The following is a 17,655-nucleotide window of genomic DNA, read 5'->3' as shown; positions in this document are numbered from 1 at the left end:
CAGCATCACACACAGTATCACAGAGTATCTCACCAGAGTATCACACATGGTATCACAGAGTAACTCACCAGATTATCACACATGGTATCACAGAGTATCTCATACACAGCATCACACACACTATCACAGAGTATCTCACACAGAATATCACACACCGTATCACAGAGTATCTCACATGCAGTATCACAGAGTAACTCAAACACAGCATCACACACAGTATCCCAGAGTATCCCACACACAGCATCATACACAGTATCCCAGAGTATCTCATACACAGCATCACACAGTATCACAGAGTATTTCACACACAGTATCACAGAGTAACTCATATACAGCATCACACAGAGTATCACACACACAGCATCACACAGAATATCACAGAGTACCTCACATACAGCATCACACACAGTAGCACACACGGTATTACACAGAGTATCTCATACACAGCATCACACATAATATCTCACACACTGTATCACACATATAGTATCACACAGACTATTTCACATAGTATCTCACTTAGTATCTATCTCACATATGGTAACATACAGAGTGTCTCACAGTGTTACACATATTCTCTCATACCTAATATCCCACACATAGTATCATGCAGAGTATCTCAAATAGTATCACACAAAGTATCATGCACACAGCATCTTCACAGCCCTGTGAAGTGTGAAGTGCTGTTCTCCCTATTTCATAGATGAGGACATGCGGCTAAGTGTCTTGTCTTAGGTTCTAGCTGGCAAGTGGTAAATCCACTCTGGCTGTAAAGACTCTGATGTGCCTTTGAGCACCTCAATCCCATGGTGTCCAAGTGGCTCAGCTGGCCCAGGGCCACCCTGGCTCAGCCCTCAGAACCAGGCTTTATCCCCGGAACTCTGCTTCCTAAGAAATCCACCTTTATAAAGCCCACAGGTAATGATTCTGGCACATTACTAAGTTTTGGTGCCACTAGACTAGATAGTCCCCAAGGTTCCTGCCATCCCTAGAAGTTCTCTGGCTCTGAGAGATTTTAAGGAGAAAAGACAAGTCATATTAAGTGAAATAAGCAAGGCACAGAAAGACAAATTTTGCATTTTCTCACTTATGTGGAGATAAAAACTTTAAAACTTGAACTCATGGAGATAGAGGAGAATGATGGTTCCCACGGGCTAGGAAGGGTAGTAGTGGGGGGCAGGCGGAATAAGTGGGGATGGTTAATGAGTACAAAACTACAGTTAGATAGAATTAGTAAGATCTAGTAGTATTCAGTACCACAGTAGAGTGACCATAGGTAACTAAAATATCTTCTAAAATAACTAAAAGAGTGAAATTAGAATATCCTAACACACAGAAATGATGAATTCTTCAGGTGATGGATACTCCAATTACCCTGATTTGACCACTGTACATTGCATGCCTGTATCAAAGCACCACAGGTACCCCATGAATACAAGTAACTGTTATGTGCCCATAATAATAAAAAATACAAAGTTAATTTGAAAAAGGACAAGTCAACACCCGCAGCCTTCCCCTCATGTTGAGACGGCTGGCGACCACCCCCCGTGTCGCGTGTACCGTCTCAGCCGCTCTCCCCATCATGTGAACCATCTGGCTTCGCAGGAGGACAATGAGCCCCCCCGAAGAAGGCAGGCTCTGGATCCCTGGTGCTCAACTTCCTTCCAAAGTTCTCGGCCTTCAGAGCCAGAGAAGGCCTGAAGGGAAGGGGCCTTAGCAGCCATGTCATTCCTCCCCAGAAAGACTGAGGAGCACAGAGGCAAAAGACCTGGGTACAGCACTGCGGAAGGGTTAGGGTATCTCTTCACTTATAGTCCACATCCTCTGGGCCTAAAAGTGGGAAGGAGGCATTTCAGCTCAGGGTCAACAACACACCTGTCTTCATTCTGACAGGTCAAATTGATCTCTGACACGTCCAAAGCACGATCCAAGTATAAAAATAGGAGCTTTGAGGATGCCTTTAAACAGGAGATCAGTTCTGTCTTGCGAGATATCCCCACCCAGGCCTACCTCAGAGATCGTGCATGTTCAGTTCCAGACCACTGCAATAAAGAGAATACCACAATAAAGTGAGTCACCAACTGTGTATTAGTTTCCCAGTGCATAGAAAAGTTATGTTTATACTATACTGTAGTCTATCAAGTGTACAGTAGCACTGCATCTAATAAAAAAGATGGAAACATCTTAATTAGAAAATACCTGCTGGGTGTGGTGACTCACATCAGTAATCCTAGCAATTTGGGAAGCTGAAGTGAGAGGATTGCTTGAGGCCAGGAATCAGAGACAGATTGGGCAACACAGTGAGATGCTGTTTCAAAAAAAAAAAAAAAATTAATATTAGCCAGGCGTGGTGGTGCACATCTATAGTCCTAGCTACTCAGGAAGTTGAGGCGGGAGGATCACTTGAGCCCAGAAGTTCAAGGCTGCACTGAGCTATAATCATGCCACTGCACTCCAGCCTGGGTGACAGAGCAAGACTTAAACTCTTAAAAAAACAAGTAACAACAACAAAAACTTTATTGCTAAAAAATAGCAGTATAGGTGGCTCATTCCTGTAATCCCAGCACTTTGGGAGTGGGTAGATCACGAGGTCAGGAGCTCAAGACCAGCCTGGTCAAGATGGTGCAACTCCGTCTCTACTAAGAATACAAAAAAATTAGCCAGGTGTGGTGGTGGGTGCCTGTAATCCCAGCTACTCGGGAGGCCGAGGCAGAGAATTGCTTGGACCAGGGAGGCAGAGGTTGCAGTGAGCCGAGATCATGCCACTGCACTCCAGCCTGGGCAACAGAGCAAGACTCTGTCTCAAAAAAAAAAAAAATACTAATGGTCATCTGAGCCTTTAGCAAGTCATAATCTTTTTGCTGGTGGAGGGTCTTGCCTGGATGTTGATGGCTGCTGACAGATCAGGTGGTGGTTGGTGAAGGCTGGGGTGACTGTGGCAATTTCTCAACATAAGACAAAAATGAAGGTTGCCACTTTGATAGACTCTTCTTTTCATGAAAGAGTTCTCTGTGGCATGTGATGCTGTTGGATACCATTTTACTCACAGTAGAACTTCTTGCAAAATTGTAGACAATCCTTTCAAACGCTGCAGCTACCTTACCAATTAAGTTTACATAATATTCTGATTCCTTTGTTGTAGTTGCAACAATGTTCACAGCATCTTCACTGGGAGTAGATTTCATCTCAAGAAACCACTTTCTTTGCTCCTCCATAAGAAATAACTCCTCACCCACTGAACGTTTATCATGAGGTTGCAGGAATATAATCACATCTTTGGTCTCTACTTCTAACTCTAGCTCTTCTGTTATTTCCACATCTGCAGTCATTTCCTCCATGAAAGTCTTGAAGGCTCAAAGTCATCCATGAGGATTGGCATCAACTTCTTCCAAACTCCTTTTAATGCTGATATTTTAACCTCCTTCTGTGAATCACAAATTTTTTTTTTCTCTCATATGTCTTAACTGTGAAAACAAATGTTCATAATGGCATCTACAACGCAGAATCCCTTCCAGAAGGTTTTCGGTTTACTTTGCCTGTATCAATCAAATGAGTCATTATCTATATCAGCTTTTGCCTTACAAAATATATTTCTTAAATAATAAGACTTGAAGTTCAAAATGACTCCTTTGATCCATGGACTACAGAATGAATATTATGTTAGCTGGCATGAAAACATCATCTCCATCAGAGCTCCTGGGTGACTAGGCATATTGCCAATGAATAGTAATATTTTGAAAGGATCTTTTTTTCTGAGCAGTAGGTCTCAACAGCAGACTTAAAGTATTCAGTATACCATGCTGTAAACAGATGTGCTATCATCCAGGCTTTGTTGTTCCACTGATAGGCAGAGTCAATTTTGCATAATGTTTAAGGGCCCTAGGATTTTCAGAATGGTAAATGAGCATTGCCTTCAACTTAAAGTCACCAGTTGCATTAGCCCCTAACAAGAGAGTCAGCCAGTCCTTTGAAGCTCTGAAGCCAGACACTGACTTCTCTATAGCTATGAACACTTCAGATGACATTTTATTCTAACATAATTAGGGTGCTTAATATATGTTGAAAATACGCTGTTTAGCGTAGCCACCTTCATCAAATATCTTAGCTAGCTCTTCTGAATAACTGCTGCAGCTTCCACATCAGCACTTGCTGCTTCACCCTGTACTTTCATCTTATGAAGGTGTCTTGTTTCCTTAAACCCCATGAGCCAACCTCTGCTAGTTCCCATCTTTTCTTCTTCAGCTTCCTCACCTCTTTCAGCTTCATAGATTTGAAGAGAGTTGGGACCTTGTTCTGGGTTAGGCTTTGGCTTAAGGAAATGTAGTGGCTGGTTTGCTCTTCTATCAAACCACTCAAACTTCTTTGTATCAGCAAGAAAGCTGTTTTACTTTCTTATCATTTGTATGTTCACTGGAGTAGTTTAATTTCCTTGAAGAACTTTTTCTTTACATTCACAGCCTGACTGGCACAAGAGGCCTAGTTTTTGGCCTCTCTAGGCTTTTGACATGCTAAACTTCATTATTTCTAATTTTTAATTTAAAGTCAGAAACGTGCAACTTCCATTCATTTGAACACTTAGAAACCACTAATAGAATTATTAATTGCCCTAATTTCAATTGTGTTGTATCTCAGGGAATAGGGAAGCCCAAGGAAAGGAAGAGAGATGAGGGAATGGCTGGTGGGTGGAGCGCTCAGAACACACATACATGGTGATTAAGTTCCCTGTCTTATATGGACATGGTTTGTGGTGCCATGAAACAATTACAATAGTAACATCAAAGACCACTGATCACAGAGCACTGTAACAGATATAATACTAATGACAAAATTTGGGAGAGTCACCAAAATGTGACACAGAGACATGAAGTGAGCACATGCGGTTAGAAAAACAGCATCAATAGACTTGCCCAACTCAGGGTCGCCACAAACCTTCAGTTTGTAAAAGACACAGTATCTACCAACCACAATAAAGCAAAGCACAATAAAACAAGACGGGCCTGTCCTCTATCTAGTTGGGATCATCTCCTATGTCCAGGGTCAGGCTGGCTGCAGAGACTGGTAAGTTCTCCATTGTTTTAGCTCAGAATTCAGCCGTGGAAGTACAGAACTTTCCTTCATAACCACACTACATCATCAAAGCAGGAGCACAGTCTGACTGCTGGTGGTCCTGCACCTGTGCAAATGACGACAGTCCTGGAAGCTAAATGCTCTGGGCTCCTCTGAGCGTGCATTTCTGTGAATCCCCAATGACACAATCACTGCTGGAGAAAACGCTGTGGCTGACACACAGCATGGTAGAAAGAGATTTACAGACCTTGCTGGCGCCGAAAGGGGGAAGTACATCCTACTGCCGATGGCTCCCTGGAGGACCTGCCTGCGCCAATCAGAAGTCTCTCCGTGATGGTTTCCTGTCTCTTCCTCAGTATCATTCTCTTCCTCTCCACCCTCCACCCACAGCTCTAAAACCCAGAGCTAAATAGCAGCCACCCTGGAAAAAGTACTGTCTTCCCAAGGTTGTAGGTTTACCATTTCATGCTGAGAAGTACAGGAGGAAAAGTCTGTTAACCAGACTACACGAAGAAAAATACCAAGGAACCATAGGTACCCACTAACTGGTTTAACAAGAAAAGCTTTCTGGCCAGGTACGGTGGCTCATGCCTGTAATCCCAACATTTTGGAAGGCCGAGGTGGGAGGATTGCTTGAGGCCAGGAGTTTGAGACCAGTCTGGGCAACATAGCAAGAATCCATCTCTATACAAATAAAAGAAAAGTTGGAGGGAGGGAGGCCAATGGGCAGGGTTGGGCAGTGGGTCTCCAGCCGAGCTCCTGGGTCAGCTGGCTGCTAGAGGGACTGGTGGTGAGGGAGGAGGACTGAGACCAAGGGTGGGTCCCTGGATCCCACTCTCACTCCACCAGAGCAACCCCCCATACATCGTTTTCTATGTTAGGATGCAATATCAGATCTTGTTTAACAAAGAAGTTTCACTCCTAAAAACAGTGCAGAACGGGCACTGGTGTTAGAGGTGATCTTGAATCAGCTGAGACCTGGAAGTCATCTTCCTTCCTTCTTTTGCTAAATGCCTAATATGAGCTGGTTTTCTTATCAATTTCCCTGCTCTGCAAAAACAATCTTGCACAGAAAAGATTTGAACCAAGTGGGAGCATGTGCTCAGTAGCGATTCCAGCATCTATGACCCTGACTATGCCAAGGAATGGTTTGACTGCTTCCCCTGGAGCCTCCCACTACCCCAGCAGCCACCTTCCTACTGTTGGTTTCATTGATAAACTGGGATAGACAGCCAGGAGGAAATAATTTCTGCTTCTGCAAGAAGCCCTAATAGTCCTTTATCCTCAATAATCACTCACTTGCAACAGTCCCTGGCAACTTATTACAACTGGAATTCCAGGGAAAAAAAGAAATGTTTACCGAACTCATGGATAAAGATTTTCCTGACGAACTGAGGACTTCTCTGCTACCCCTATTTATTTATCTCCTTCTCCCCCTTCCGTCCTCCCACCAGCTCCTACTGACTTCATGCCATGCAGCGCATGGACCTGCTACTGGGTCCCAGGTCTTTCTAAAATTCAGGAGGGGTTCTGGCTGAACCCTTCTGAGTTCATGGGGACAGTGACACCTGCTGCTTTTCTGCTACAGGACAAAGGTTTGTTCCCTCATTCTATCGGAGAACATATTTTGGATCCCTACCAGATGCCAGGTTCTGTTTTAAACACCACGGACACAGAGATAAACACGCACACACATTTCCTGCACTAAAGCCAGTTATAATGTGGTAAGAGAGACAGACAACCGTAACACAGAGTGATGCATGCAAAAGGCAGGTAGGGTGAGAGGTAGCGGCAGGACCTAGAGATGGGGCATGCCGCCCAGACAAAGAGACAGGCGTAACCTTCCCGACAAGCCACTCTGCAGGTGCATCCTGGACACCCAGTGGCTCTGGCAAGGGGGCACAGATGTTTTAAGACATTTCACTAACTTAGATTGGGGGTTAGTGGCCTGCAGACCTGTATACTTGACCCAGGCAACTCAAGTAATGCAGGAGTCACTCTGCCCCACACCACTCCCTCCAACCATCTACCTGGGGCCTGGGTAGCTGCTGTTCTGCAAATCTGGGAGCAAACCAGTTCCAACAACTGGTTTGGCATTGGAATAAAGAGTATTCCTTTTTTTTTTTTTTTTTTTAATACACTTGCATTCCAAAATTCGTATTGCTACCAGAAAGTTATGTGCCTCCTCCCAAGCCCTGGAATCTATTTGATTCTTCTTCTTTTATGGTCCGAGCTCCAGAAGCAGAGTGGGCTGATGGCATTCTGGGTGTTTCCCATTCAACCGTCCCTGAGTTTCACGGGAAGCTGCTTTCAGCAGTGAGGCATTGGTGCACCACAGTAAGCTAGGGAAGACTCTTTTAGGGCAATTTACTTAAACTCTTGCTTCCCGGCCTCAGGAGTTTCATCCTTCACTCAGGAAAAGCATACTAACTATCTCCAAGAGACAATGAAGGGGAAAATCATGGCACAGCACTGTAGGAAAATGTATCAACACGTGAAAATATCAACAGATTTACTGGAGGAGGGTGAGGGCAGCCCTCTAGTTGGGAAGCCAGATCTTTGACAAAAGAGTTTAAAACTCCCTAATAAGCATTTTGTTGACAAGGTCAGTCTTCATTCTTTCTCCCAAAATTAGAAACCACCCTTTTTTCCTTGTCATAACAACACTGGTGCTTATCACCAATTGTGTGGAGGGAGAAGAGTGACGTCCTTTAGATCTGAAGATTGACAGTACAGAGGAGGGAACTCTTAACTTCCAAAACCACCCTGTCCAGGAACTATTTTCCCTTTTCCCGCTTACCAGACATCCAGATGGAAATCTGCTCTTCAGAGAAGGAAGGAAATGACACAAGAAAAAAGACATCCGCAAATGAGTAAGCTTTGCCCAGGAGGCCACGTTAAGTGAGGTGGATGGAAACGTAAATCATCTGAGAGAGCGAGACTCTAACACTGCCTGCGTGGCTCTGCTTTGCAAAGATGCTCACTCACCACCACCTCACACGCTCAGTGATGACCACAATAATATAATTGTATTTCCTTCTCCATTGTAGTGTGGGGTAACTTGCAATACTGAGCAGTTTATGGGCCTTCCCCTATGCACTCTGCAAGTTCCTGGAAAAACAGGGAGTTGGCACGCCACGTTTCCAGCCCCTGGGACCAGCTGCCTCAGGACGCCTGCCTGCCAACCTCCATACATCCAGACCACAGTTTCAGATGCTCATTCATTGACCTCACGCTTGCTCTAGGACAGGGGCAGCAGGCACATGCTGATCCAAGTTTAGAGCAGAAATATGCAAGGCAGTTGCAGTTATAAAGGGTGTGCAGAGGTGGTGCGAAGGTCACTGCTAAAGTGAAGCAGGAAAGACATGATTTCTTGGGATGAGGGTAAGAGCACTTCAGAAAGCTTGATTACTAGAAAGCTGCAGTTCTTCCCCAGGAGGGGATGCACACAGACAGGCCTATTATCAAAGCAGCATTCCAGTGTAGAAGGGCAATGCTCAGCCTAACCTGATGTGAAAACGCCAGTCCTTTCTGTCTCGTTTATCCTGCCTTAGATTTAACCCATTCTGGGATGGGCAGGAAGAAAGAAAGACCTTCCCCAAGAAGTGCTGACCAGGCAGTTATGTTTGTGGGGAGAGTCTTCTTGACAGCAAAGAAAGAAGAACTAACTTATTTTGCCATTAACGACAATCCTTCTGCGTCAATCTCCCAAAGTGCTGAGATTACAGGTATATGCCGCCACACCAGGCTTTAGAATCCTGTTCTAAAAGTTATTTCTTTGACCATCATAGCTTCTTATGAAGAAAAAAAAAAAAAAAAAAAAAAGCCAGGAAGACAGCTTTCATATGAAGGAGAAATGGTGGACCCAGGCGCAAAGTGGCTGAAGGCAAGGAAGAAATCAAGAAGTGGAGAGAAGCTCCAATTCTAGGGTACTCAGTGACCACAAGGGAGAGAGTGGTCGAGGGTGGACATTAAGGCAGCCCTGCAATGAGGAAAGAACTCCCTGGAGGGTGAGGGTGCAGTTTAAGTGCTCAGGAGCTCCTTGCCCTCAGGGTGTGCCCCTAGAGTTCTCATCCCTCACCAGCCTGCACCGTGCACTCCACACACCCCCACATGCACACACACACACACAACATAATACAAAGAAGTCTCCTGACACCATGCAGGGTAGTAGGCAGTGGCTCACCCCAAGCTACGGGTTGAATTGAGCAACCTGGACTAGAACAGTGGGGGTCGACACACACCAGGAATTGGAAAACAAAGGGATTTTGTGACAATCTGAAGTAAAGTGAGTTTGGGGAAAATTACATCATAACCTCTACTTAAGGTTGAACGATGTCATGATTTCCAGCCTCCATGTGGCCCCCAAAGATCTTGCCTCTGTGTCCTCATACCCTTGTAGAGTCCCCTTCTCACATCATTTCAGGGCTGGCAAGTGTGACTGACAAATTATGTGATACTGTTTGAATATTTGTCCCCTCCAAATCTCATGTTGAAATTTGACTCCCCATTGTTGGAGGTGGGACCTGGTGGGAGGTGTTTGGGTCACCGGGATGGATCCCTCATGGCTTGGTGCCTTTTTCACAGAGTGAGTGAATGCCCACGTTTGTTCCCATGGAAACTGGTTTCTCCTCTCTCTTGCTTCCTCTCTCACCATGCGATGCCTACTCCCCTTCACCTTCTCCATGAGTGGAAACATCTGAGGCCCTCACCAAAGCAGATGCTGGCACCATCCTGTGGAGCCTGCAGAACCATAAGCCAAATCAACATCTTCTTCTTATAAATTTCCCAGCCTCAAGTATTCCTTTATAGCAACACAAATGGACTAAGGCCATATGGCAGGGGCAGTGATGTCTGACTTCCAAGTCTCCCTCCTGTGGGGCATTGCAGCTTCTGCCCTGTTCTCTGGGAGAGGCTGGCCTGCATACCACGAGTATCCTCAAGCAGCCCTGTCAAGAAGGGCCCATAGAGAAGAGCCGAGGGCTCCCACCAAAAACCTTGGCATCTTGAAAGTGGATCCTCCAGCCCCAGTCCAACCTTCAGATAGTGCAGTACCAGCCAACATCTCAGCTGCAACCTCAGGAAAGACCACGAGCCTGAACAACCCGACCAAGCTGCTCACACACTCCTGACCCACAGAAATTGTGAGTAGTATCAATATTTATTGCCATTTTTAGCCACTGAGTTTTGGGATAATGTTACATAAAAATAGATACCTAATACAAATATATAGTAGCATATTTTAATCTTAGAGGGAGTCCTGCAGTAACAAAAAAAAAAAAAATTAAGTATTTAACTTTTTGTGACTCACTGATTCACAAATGCTCTGGTTATATTACATTTTTTTCCAAAGAGTGCCTCAATAATATCTCAGGATGCTAATGCTGCACACAACATAGTTTAGAAAGATCTGGGCTGGCTATGCTGGTATTTATACAAGAGTTTGATGCCAGATAAATTACATCTAATAAAACATATTTGAATAAAAACTTAATCCCACTTTTTTTTTTTTTTTTTTTTTTTTTTTGAGATCACCCAGGCTGGAGTGCAATGGCATGATGTCAGCTCACTGCAACCTCCACCTCCCGGGTTCAAGCAATTCTCCCTGCCTCAGCCTCCCAAGTAGCTGGGATTACAGGCACCCACCATTACACCCAGCCAATTTTTGTATTTTTAGTAAGATGGAATTTTGCCACCTTGGCCAGGCTGGTCTCAAACTCCTGACCTCAGGTGATCTGCCCACCTTGGCCTCCCAAAGTGCTGGAATTACAGATGTCAGCCACCACGCCTGGCCTAATTCCAATGTTAGAAACATAACCACAGTGCAAACATTTAGGTAGTTAAATGAATGCTAAAGGAAATGTTTTGTTAAGTTAGCATTTTGAACATGGAAATATAATTCCCATCCCATCAGTTTTTACTATCTTGGTTTTTGTAAATTTGAAGCTTATTTTTTATGACTGGATTTAAAGCATTTGTAAAATGCAAGATATAGAGAGATAGATAGATAGATGTGTGTGTATATATATATGTATGTGTATATATATATGTGTGTGTGTGTGTATATCTCCTGATCATTAAGAACTTTAACCTGAGCTGCTGGTTAAAATGGGTCAAGGTGACTCGGCACAGTTCCCAGGCATCAAAGAGGGCAGGAGAGAAACCCTGAGCCACAGTCCTGCATGCCACAGTGGAACCACCCCAGCACATTCATCCAGAGAAAACCCATCTCCTTTCTTTTTCTTTTTCGTTTTCTTTTTTTGAGTTGAGTCTCATTCTGTCATCTAGGCTGGAGTGCAACAGTGCAGTCATGGCTCACTGCAGCCTCAAACTCCTGGGTTCCAGCAATCCTCCTGCCTAAGCCTGCTAAATAGCTGGGACTATAGGCATGTGCCACCATGCCCAGCTACGTGTTTTAATTTCCTTAGAGATGAGGTTTTGCTATGCCCCAGACTGGCCTCCAACTCCTGGGCTCAAGTGATCTTCCTGCCTCCACCTCCCAAGTCACTAGGATGACAGGCCTGAGCTACTGTACCCAGCTCTATCTACCTGTTTTGAAGGATAAGAGGACTTAACGCTGAGAAGGGCTTCAAGGAGCTAAAAGTGAGTGTGGCTTAGAAATCCAAAGACAAAGTCGCCCTTTAAGGTTGTTTCTCACGGAAAGACCCGGGCGCCAGGAGGAGGGCTTTGAGCGCTTGGGGGCCTTCTTCCAGTCTGGATGTCACGGTGGCCTCAGACTGACTCCTGGCACAACCCTGACCTGTTGTGTGACCTCAGACATGTACTTAACCTCTTCTGAGCTGCATTGTTTTCATCTGCAAAATGGTGATAATAATACCTACCCCCCAGGACTCCCAAGCAGATTATCTGAGAGCAGGAAGTACTGCTACTTTCCCAGTGCCCTGCTTTGCCCCCAGGTGTCTGCCTCCTCAGGAACCAGGTAGATGAGGCATGAATTCCACAGCATTAAAGATTGTAGGCTGGGCGCGGTGGCTCACGCCTGTAATCCCAGCACTTTGGGAGGCCAAGGCGGGCGGATCAGGAGGTCAGGAGATCGAGATCATCCTGGCCAACATGGTGACACCCCCGTCTCTGCCAAAAATACAAAAATTAGCTGGGCGAGGTGGCGGGCGCCTGTAGTCCCAGTTACTTGGGAGGCTGAGGCAGGAGAATCGCTTGAACCCGGGAGATGGAGGTTACAGTAAGCTGAGATCGCGCCACTGCACTCCAGCCTGGCGACAGAGCGAGACTCCATCTGAAAAAAAAAAAAAAAATTATAGACATCAAGGGAAACCTCATTTACCACAGGGATCAATTAAGGGAGATTTTCTTCACTACAAAAGGAGTTTTTGCTTGCTTTGCAAAAGGATTCACTTAAAATAGCTTATTGCCTCAACTAGGAAGCCTTCTTCTTTTACAGTTTACAGGCAATTAATTGCTTAGGAAATTAATATATGTGCTGCCAAAGCAAGCACAACTGCTTAGGAAATTAAAAGAGGCAGCACTCAGGGGCACTCCGAGATCAGTCAGAAATGCAGAGGTTCTGATAAGATGTCAACCAAATGTAAATATTTATAAAAACCAATTGTACGCCATTTCTGAGGAATATTCTTAATGCAGGCAGGCTCTCCAACACCAGTGTGCCCCCGTGGTGCTCCAGCATCAAAGACAGCCTCATATCTTCTGCTGGCAGGCAGAGGCAGGCTGCCGCTCCCTTACGCGCATGGAAACTGGGCCAATGCATGGCTAAGTGATTTCAATTTAGTAGTGAAAAATGAGTTATAATTACATTGTCAAGAAGTCAGTTCACGTACTCTCCCCAGCTTGAGTCTTGAATTCCCCTCATTAAACAGAACACATGCCTGTTTCATGAAAAAAAAAGCCCTCTTTTCTTGTTCCAATTTGTTGCCTCTGAAGACGTGCAAAGCAGGAGGCTGTCTGGCCCCCGGGGACCACAGTTGTGTAGCCCCTGTCACCCAGCAAGCCGATATGATGCCAGGTGCCTACAGGTAAGTGACTGGGACCTAGGACACAGCGACCCCTACACTGGCCACAGGTCTGCTCGGTGCAGATCCAGCTCTGGGTGTCTGCTCTCCAGCTGAGTGGCTCCAGTCCCAAATCTTATGGGAGCCACAGTGCTTTGAGGAGCCTAAATTCAGAGGACATGAACTCACTGTGGATAAAGAAAATTCCCCATGTTCTCCTTACCTCTGACCATAAAAATTTGTAAGTGCTATAGGTCTACGAAAGGAACTAGAAGAAACCAGTCAGACGTGGTGGCTCACGCCTGTAATCCCAGCACAAGGCAGGTGGATCAAGACCAGCCTGGGGAACACAGAAAGACCCCATCTCTACAAAAATAAAAATAAATACAAAAAATTAGTCAGTGTGGTGACATATGCCTGTAGTCCCAGCTACTCAGGAAGCTGAGGTGAGAAGATCGCTTGAACCCAGGAAGTGGAGGTTTCAGTGAACTGAGATGTCACTGTTGCACTCCAGCCTGGGTGACAAAGTGAGACTCTGTCTCAAAAAAATAAGAAAAAAGAAAAACCACAGTCTATGCCTGTAAGTGTACAATCTAGTTTGAGAAATACGTCTCATCCATTCACCACATGAAAAATAATTCAGGACCAAATTTGGTGTCCTCAATGCAATTGAACTTGACTGCTGCTAGAAAAGTCGAAGAAGCCTTATAATAAGGCAGGTCTGGAGCTGGACCTTAAGGAACACAGGATAACAGTGACCCTGACTTGGGTCTTCCCATTGGCCCGCACCTGTGCTCATGCTTCGCAGGGGGCTCTTCAGATGTCACTCCTCTGCCAACACTATTGCAATTGCTGTTACCATTTTCCTTTTACATTAGGAAACTCTGACTCCGAAGGTCATATACAGCCAGTCAAGTGATACTGACATAATTTTAACACAGATCTCTTTAACCTCAAAGCCCGTGGTCCTAACAAAATTTAGATGGGTAGGAGGAGGAAGAGCAGTGCTTTTAAAAAAGATGAATGGGCCCGGGCGTGGTGGCTCACGCCTGTGGTCCCAGCGCTTTTGGAGGCCGAGGCGGGCGGATCACAAGGTCAGCAGATGGAGACCATCCTGGCTAACACGGTGAAACCCCGTCTCTACTAAAAATACAAAAAATTAGCCAGGTGTGGTGGCGGGCACCTGTAGTCCCAGCTACTCGGGAGGCTGAAGCAGGAGAATGGCGTGAACCCGGGAGGCGGAGCTTGCAGTGAGCTGAGATCCGGCCACTGCACTCCAGCCCGGGCGACAGAGCGAGACTCTGTCTCAAAAAAAAAATGAATGGAAAGGCAGGAGTTTGAATGAGCCTAGGATCTGTGTTGGAGAGAAGGAAGGGCATCCTTGTTAGCCAGCAGGGGTCAACTTGCAGAGGAAGGAAGATGAAGCTAAATGTATTGGGAATGACAAGATCGTGGATGGTCTTGCAGCCCTACCAGGGGAGTCTAGACTTGGAAAATGTGTTCAGGAACTAAAGATAGGACCTACAGCAGAGGCTGGACTGGGGCCAGAGAGAATAGGGCCAGGGGCCAACCAAGAAGTCATTGCAGAAGTTGAAGTGAGGGTGAACTCCTCACCTCGGTGCAAATCCTCAATCAGGGTGTGCACTCCAGATTGTTAACAGATGGAAAGGAAAAAGCAGAGATGCAAGGGCAAGAGAGGAGCAGAGGGAAAACGAAAGCATCAAGATCAAACTTCTGTGGACCCATTGAGCGCCCAGGGCCCAGGGCCGGGGCCACCCAAGGGCCAGATCTGCCTTGGGGTGCCTGTCTCCGACCAGAGGGAAACTCCCATCAGAGCAGGTGTGTTTTGTTTACCAATATCCCCAAGGAGCATTCCGTTCCTCTCACACCCTTACTGCATTCCCTCTGTGTCTCTAGATCCCAGGAGGAAGAAAAAGGGACAGAGGGAAGGAAGTCCCCTTAGCTGCTGTAAGAGATTAGTACATTTTATAACTTCTCTGAGCCTGTTTTCACATCAGCAAATGCAAACAGCGACCTCCTGCAGTTGTTAGGGGAATTAAATTAGACAATGATGGTGTCCAGAACACACCACCTCAAAATACACCACGTTGGCATGTTGATAGTTTTGAGTCAAAGACACAAAAAATAACAGCAGCAGCAGCAGGCACGGGAAGGGCACTCTGACCTTCTCTAAAGCAGGATGTGAAACTCCCATGTGGAAAGTGTCTCTGATCACTCATAGCTCAAACAATGGACCATTTTTCACAGTGCTAAGACCTGAAATGTAACTTGTTCTACATTAAGTTTGAGGTATCTGGGCCCTGTATCTTCTGGCAATGTTTTGTGCCACTGTGACCTCATAATGTTTATGTTGGGAGAGACTGCGTGGCCAATCAGTGCAGCCTGATGCCTGCCCATTCTCTATTCATTCAGCCCATGCTCGTGGAGCCTTTACTGCATGCTAGATGCTGTGGTCTCCACAGCAAACGCAAACGTGAAAATGACCAGATTCTGCCTGAAGTTGCTCATAGACCAATAAATCTATGTCTACCATTCTGTTGGGTTAAAAAGGGGAAAAAACGCACTCTTGTCTCCAAGCTCCTTCTTCAACTGTGAAATGAAGAGGAATAAATCCTGTGCACTAATCTGTGGTTTGATCCAATGAGCCTTAGAAGCTCAAGTCTGCTTTGGGGAGGGCTAGGACATCAGATGAAATGCAGAAAGGACGTCCTCAGAAAAAAGTAATTGCATGTGTGGATAGGGTGCGTGGGTTTGTGAGTGTGTCAGTGTGTGAGTGTGCAAGAGAGAAAGTGCACACACTCAATCCTCCAACACCAACCACGGAACAAACTGAGCACAACTCTCTCTTGTCCCCTCTGCCTAGTGCGGGGCTCCTCGCTCTCTGAGCACACTGACCTAGTGTAAGTAGAAAGAGCATCAGGTGGGAGTCAGGCCACTACCACGTTGTGTTTGTTTGTTTGTTTGTTTGTTTGTTTTTGAGACAGTCTCACTCTGTTGCCCAGGCTGGAGTGCAATGGCGCAATCTCGGCTCACTGCAACCTCCGCCTTCTGGGTTCAAGCGATTCTCCTGCCTCAGCCTCCTGAGTAGCTGGGACTACAGACATGTACCACCATGCCAGGCTTATCTTTGTGTTTTCAGTAGAGATGGGGTTTCACCTTGTTGGCCAGGCTGGTCTTGAATTCCTGACCTCAGGTGATCTGCCTACCTCGGCCTCCCAAAGTGCTGGGATTACAGGCGTGAGCCACGGAACCCAGCCTAAGCTTTCGTTCTTGGACAGCCACTTCAATTCTTTCAACCCCAGGGTCCTTGTCTAAAAGGTGAGATGTATATAGCGTTTATGGAAATTAGCAGAAACATTTCCATGGAAAGGAGCCCTGTAGCCTCTGGGGTCAATGGGTCCAGGATGCCAAGCGCCCCGCCATGCATGTGTCAGTCCCACGTACAAGGAATTATGGCAGGTACTAGTGCCCATAGTCAAACACTAGGCTAACTGGAGGCCTGTATGGCATTAGATGATTCTGGGAACATTTACATGGTGCATCTGAATAAAATTAACACAAGATACTCACCACTCTGGACTTACAGATTAGTATTTTCACACTGTGTTAGCTTTGGATATATATTAACTGCCATCTGTAAAAGCAGTTTCCTTCTTCTCTACCCTAAACCATGTCCTTCAAGCCTCAAAGGTACCCACTGCTTCCACTGTGGAGAATCTGCACACTCAGTGCATACAGGGCAATGCCAGCCTCAGCCAGGCCTGGCACCACTCGTGACAATGTCCAAGGACAAGGAAGGGATTTCTCGCCCACAGATGACTGAAGCAGGTGTTTTATTTCAGAGTCAGCCCTGATATATATGCTCTTTTCTTACCCAGAGCAAGAAAAGAAAATTGAACAACCACTTTCAACAAAGAGCCAAGGACTTGCCCTATGGATGAAATGGCAACTCATTTACTAATGAAGGAAGAAGCCCAGAAATCCAATTAGGAAGTAATTGGATTTGAAGGTTTAGAGCCTCGTATTGGACTTGGGCAGAGGAAATCCCTCAAATGTTATAAATCAAGAAAAATACAGCCTGCAGCGGAAACGAGAAAGATGTCTTAAAATAATACGATAACAAACAAGCAGAAATACCAAAGACAATTCATTTTGCTTTGTACTTAGTGTGGACTTTTTACTAGCCTGCTGCATGTAACTTGTTGGCTGGCTTAGCGCTTAGGCAAAGTCAGTGAGGAAAACATCTGTTCACACGTGAATCCAGCTGGCAAACCAAGAAATTAAGTAAATCTGCAGGGTAGGAGGGACGGAGAAAGACAGGCAGAGAGAGGAAGAGGGAGGGAAAGAGAAGGGAGAAGGGGGAGGGAGGGGGAGAGGGAAGGAGGCTAATGGTAGCAAGCAATTCATAGGATCGGGGTTTCATATGCAGCTCACCCTCCGACAACAGCAGGGCCAGGGGTGCCAACCCCCGTGCAGCCAAAATCCCCATATAACTTGTGACTCCCCCAAAACTTAACTAACAATGAGCCTACTGTTGACTGGAAGCTTCACTGATAACATAAACAGTAGGTTAACCGCTATT

General features: G+C 45.7%; 1 long non-coding RNA gene across 1 annotated transcript; it reads left to right on the top strand.

The window, feature by feature from the left end:
* Positions 1-7,593: 7,593 nt before the first annotated feature.
* LOC111526190 lies at positions 7,594-17,389 on the top strand. The gene is made up of 3 exons (XR_002726286.3): positions 7,594-8,996; positions 9,655-10,211; positions 16,952-17,389. It is a non-coding gene; the product is annotated as an uncharacterized LOC111526190 (long non-coding RNA).
* Positions 17,390-17,655: the final 266 nt, after the last annotated feature.

Source organism: Piliocolobus tephrosceles, chromosome 1, assembly GCF_002776525.5.
Source record: "Piliocolobus tephrosceles isolate RC106 chromosome 1, ASM277652v3, whole genome shotgun sequence".
NCBI classification, from domain to species: Eukaryota; Metazoa; Chordata; class Mammalia; order Primates; family Cercopithecidae; genus Piliocolobus; species Piliocolobus tephrosceles.
The sequence above is the reverse complement of the archived record's forward strand: the minus strand, read 5'-3'. Positions and strand labels throughout refer to the sequence as shown.